General features: G+C 27.4%; 1 protein-coding gene across 2 annotated transcripts in view; it reads left to right on the forward strand.

The window, feature by feature from the left end:
• The first annotated feature begins 2,877 nt into the window (after positions 1 to 2,877).
• LOC111628209 (glycoprotein 3-alpha-L-fucosyltransferase A-like) overlaps positions 2,878 to 5,612 on the forward strand; it is a 113,117-nt gene continuing 110,382 nt past the window's right edge. For both annotated transcript variants that reach the window (XM_023371949.1, XM_023371952.1), the window contains exon 1: positions 2,878 to 3,021. The gene's annotated coding sequence lies outside the window, so the exon portion shown is untranslated. The remainder of the gene's footprint in view (positions 3,022 to 5,612) is intronic.

Raw genomic sequence — 5,612 nt, forward strand, 5'->3', positions numbered from 1 at the left:
ATGATTAGCCAATCAGCGACCAGCTTGCGAGAGACGAGAGNCAGCACCGAATTTATCTTTAGCGGCTAAATTTTGAAGTAAAATTTTTTATAAAAATCCAAACTGCATACTCGGGACTGTGCACGTACCAAATTTGGTTAAAGTTTGACCAATAGTTCTTTCTAAAGAGAGCTCCTAAGTTAGAATCTACTTAGCATGATGCTATCCCTCCTAGCATCACGATAAGTAGATTTAAAATTATAAAAAAATAAAAAGTTATATTTAATTATATATTTGTAAAAAATATAAAACCGGTTAAAGATATTTAATTTAATAATTAATAAATGAATAACAGAATTATTATTATTTTGTAATATTTAGTTCTGAGGTAGAGTCAATTCATTATCTCCTATTGACCGTTTGATAACGTTCCTTGATTAATCTTTTTATTTTCATTAAATATGCTTTTAAATTAATATTTACTTAATATAAAATGTATATATTAATGAAATATTACAGTTAATTAATGAAATACAATTAATAAACAATTCTAATATTCTTGTAAACATCACTAACTCTGTCACATCTCTCGCATTACAGGTAATGTCTAAGCTTTTTCTTATGAAAAACTATAAAAGTTCATTACTATTTTTCTATAAATTTGTATAAATATTAAAAATAAATAAAAATACAAAGTAAATTAATTCAATTAATTATTCATTTATACATTTATATGCTAGAAAATTTATGGAAAACGTAGATAAATGGAGTCACTTAGCATAATGTTCCTTCAAATAATAACTCAAATATTCACTTGTGTTGCATGTAATATTACTTTTAATTAAGAAAAATCTATAATATTAACTTTTCTGTTATTCTAAATATTATTATCAAATCAATAATACAAATAAATAATACTCAATGACACCAGTTACAGCCATCTACTAAGTTATGCTTTTCAGTGACGCCGAAGAAGTAAGCATTAAACCAAGCATAAATCAATTTACAATAAAAGCTTACGGGTATACACCACATTTTCAATTCGTAGGGCGTTTACATATTGTCAAATGACCGATATCGATGGTGTAGGTTTATTATTTCTGACACCAAATTATAGTTCTTATCCCGTCTTCAATGTAAGACTTTAGATCCTAGCTCCAACCAATGACAGAGTGGATAACACCACTAAACATTGAAGTCGCGGGATCGCGGTTAGTCACGAGAAGTTTTCCGGATTTTCCTCGTTTGTTTATCACCTAAATGGAGCCAGATTTCCACAGAAAGTCTTTCGCCCTCGCTCATATGTTGCTTTGCTTTATCTTATCAATTTAAGCTAAAATTGGCATGCAAAATAGGTTTATTACACGAATTTTATTAAATATAGAGCATTAATCGTTGTGTGATTAACATATAAACTTCCTATGGCAATATATTTTTGTTGCAGGAGATCTGTAATTCTTCACCCCTTTCATATCACATAAAATTTTCTGTTCAATCTCGCAATCGATCAATCTGGATATCTGGAGTTCCTGTATGGAATCATTGATTCTACCCCCACTTGATTACTAATACTAATAACGTTTCTCCTGCAGTTTACTGGGTTGCTCAGTCTTCATTTGAAATAAATGAAACAATTAATCGTTAGTTTCAATTTGAAAGAAATTAATCAATTAGTCAATCATCAAAAATAAATCGAATTAATTGATTAATAAGATGAATCGAACTAATCAATTAATAAAATGGATCAAACTAATCGATTGATAAAATGAATCAAATGAATCGATTAATAAGATGAATTGTCTTAACCGATTAATAAGATGAATCGAGCTAATCGATTAATAAAATGGATCAAACTAATCGATTAATAAAATGAATCAAACGAATCGATTAATAAGATAAATCGAGCTAATCGATTAATAAAATGAATCGAGCTAATCGATTAATAAAATGGATCAAACTAATCGATTAATAAGATGAAATAAATGTGTCGTTGGTTTCAATCTAAATGAAAAATCAAATTTCTTTTTCATGTTTGAGNGTGATAGAGATCATGGACCTTTTATGGACTATATGGACTTTAAAGTGCATATAGAAGTCAGGCTAGTGTAAAGATTAGGATGACGGTCTTTTCCACATTAAAATAACTACAGTGAACTTTTAACAATATTACTGTATTATTCTGTTTCTAAGACCTAAAACTTTTGCAAATTTTATTAATTGAAAATTCGAAAAAATTAAAAAAAAATTAAAATTATTTTTTTATTATTTAATTTAATTTTAGAGATTCGAAGGAGATTTTTCTTCGTTAATTTTGCTTCTAGTACTTGTTACAGTAAAATACAATAGCTTCTTTATATAGCAATAATGAAGTTAATAGAGGAGTCTCTACAAGTATTAGGTGTAACAAGTTATATTCTTACCCTCATTAAAATTGTTTATACGAGAAATAAGATTATTTAAACTTAATTCTATTATCTAAAATCGAATAAATTACCCTTACAGAAATTCCCATAAAGTACAGTACTGTGTAATATAATCACATCCTGGTATTAGTACGAATAGCAACCAACGATAATTTGAAGAGATATCTTTATAAAAAAAATAATAAAATAAAATAAAAATAAAGAAAAAACGGCCTTAAGGAATTTTCAGGCCAGGTGTTTTTCGTATTACCTCGTCAACTAAATTCCCACCTCAGAGCAAACCTGCAAAAAAAAATAATAAAAAAATGGTGTGTTCCCCTTCAGGCCCCAAGTTCCCTTACAATCAACTGACACGAATCAGCCGGCTAACACTTCTATACTCTAATACTCACTCATCCTATATCGATTTGTTACCGACCACCCCTACATCGCAATAGAAATGGACTAGTCATATACGTCATGCCATTCTCAACAATAGGACAGCTGCAGACACTGCGCCAGTCCTGACCATGCTGTGTATTGCCGTATGAGCGAATGGTGACTAGAAATAAGCCGTCAACACCGGCTTTAGTTTCAGCTGGACCTTGATGCCGGGCTTCACCTTGTGCTCTGTGTAATGGTAAGCTGTTTGATTAGTAGACAGGAATGCCATCATCGCTCCTTCACCCCCTTTCTACCTTTAGTGTTTTTTAAGTTTAGCATAGGTTTATACATAGTAAAATCGATGTGTATGGCTTACATACGCTTTCTATATACTACATTGTAAGTGTTCTTTCATTTAATTGCTACGTTATCGATACATACAACTTGTAAGGCGTGTTTAGCTTTATGACATATTGTAATTTCCATTGATGTGCTTTCGTATGGATTCTACTGATTTAGTTTGATTATTTACGTATTTTAATGCCGTTTCGTCGTGTAATTTAGAATAAATCTTAATTTATAACGCGTTTAATTTGTTATAAATCAGTTTCGCTTTTAATTATAATAATTATTTTTTATACAAATGTCCTTAAAAGAAGGAAATTGTGTTTATAGTTCATATGACATAATTCGTGAATAATACAATTTACTTAAGTAATTTTAATTGAGTTTTATCGCTTATAATTATAATTTTCCTTCATTTTTACCTAAAAAATTAGCAGATATATTGTTTTTTAAGCTATGTACAGTTTAAACAACACTTAAATTCACATTAAATCGCAATACAAAGATGAATTATTTTGATTTAATTACTACGTTAACTTCTATATAATGGAAGATAATTAATTGAGGATTTTTCAAATTTGGAGCCAATTAGATCCACAAAAAACGGTTCTTGACGTGTTCGACTTGGTTTCCTGATAGGATCAGATGTCATTCTTCTCTTTTAGTAAAGATTTTGCGATGTATCCAACATCTAATAGTCACTATCAGGTATTCTCCAGAATGAAGAATGTCAAGCATCCTTGCTAATACTGAATGTAGATAATAGTGATGAAAGTTTTACAGCATCGTTTATGCTAATATAGAGCTAGTAAGAGGGTCTACAATTGTCTAGTTAATTCAGTAAAGGAGAAAAATTCCACATAAATCTTCCATATAAAAGGAAATTTTCTAAAATAATAATTTACTGCAAAAAGTTAAAATTACTTTCTTTTTTAAATGTAAATTAATTATTTATAATAACCGTTAAGTATTTTAATTAGTTTAAAATAAAATAATGAATTTATTAATTAGGTTTCTCCAAGTTAAATTTCAAGTGGTTTAACTTATTTGGGTATAGGAAAATTTACTAAATTTTGATAAATATTTTGAAATATAGAGATTTATTTAATTGTAATTAACAAAGAATTGATTAAATTATAATTAAGTGGATTAGGAAGAGTTGAAATGAAATGAAGAAGGTCACAACTTGAACAGCTTCAATCAAGCTTTGGGGGGGGAGTATCTTGAATTTATATTAAGACACCCAAAATTAAGGGACACATACCCAAAAATTTATTTATTTAATTAATAAATATTTTCTATAATACTTTTTAACATGTAAATATCACGTCACTACTACTTAATTGCATTTCAAGTTAATAGAATCATCTCAGGTGAAGATTGCGTGATATAAAACTTGATTTTTCTCGTCATAAATAATCAAATTAAGTTTCTTCTAGTTTCTGATTAATAAAAAAGAGAAAACAGGAAGCAAAAATTTATTTTGCATTTGATTATCATCATAATACTCGATTAACCATGGAGATTTTAGTATCATTAATTGAATAAAGCATTATTAAAGGTTTATAGTCATTAAATATAGGTATTTAATGGAGTATATTATAGATTTTTTTTCTGGTAGTTTATCGCTTATAAGGAGAAAAAAATTAGGTGAATCCCTATAATCTTTCTTACAGGGTTGAGAAATGTAATCTTCGATTTGTTTTCTTCAGTTTAGATTGCAATTACTGGAGTTTTAAAGTTGTTTTTTTGTTTTTTCTTTTATTTCTTTCTTTATTTTTTAAAGAAAAAATGTAATAACTTTAACTTTCTTAAATTAGATTTAATAAAATTTTTAATTTCGTGCTTAAAACTATGTTAGAAATAAAATTTACGAATTATGTCGTAATTAACTATATCTGTACCTTTACATTAAATTTTCGGCAATTATAATTATAAAATTCGATAAAATAATTATTATTAAAGCTCTAAAAGCTGTTAAACTGTATAAAAAAATTAATTTTTCTTGCCTAAAATTTAAATTTTTGCCCTAAAAATTCATGATAAATACAACTTTCCCCAACTTTATTTAACAATCTTGCTTAAGAATCGATGAAAGTATAGAAAAAATATTTTATTTTGTTATTTTTCTCGATTTTTTATTCATAAATATTGACATATAAGTAATAAAGATGGTGACATTTTCTAAAGCATTTAGAATTACAAAGAGCATCTCCACCCTTAAATTCTATTTTGGAATACCATTAAGTGTCGGTATCGATACTTAATGGTGTTCAGAATCAGTACACTGTTCAGTATCAATATTAAGAGTTAATTTTATAATTTATAAAGCATAATTAGCTTCATTTTACTTATAAATAATTTTGTTAAATCATTCTCTAATGATGATTTGAACCTATTTGCAAATGATAACAATAAAATGCAATTATATTGTCATTACTTTGAAAATTAAATGAATAATTCCTTTAAAATATTAACATTATAACATTACCAACCAACGAT

This window comes from Centruroides sculpturatus, unplaced genomic scaffold, assembly GCF_000671375.1.
Source record: "Centruroides sculpturatus isolate CEXI.00-Female unplaced genomic scaffold, Cexi_2.0 scaffold505, whole genome shotgun sequence".
NCBI lineage: Eukaryota > Metazoa > Arthropoda > Arachnida > Scorpiones > Buthidae > Centruroides > Centruroides sculpturatus.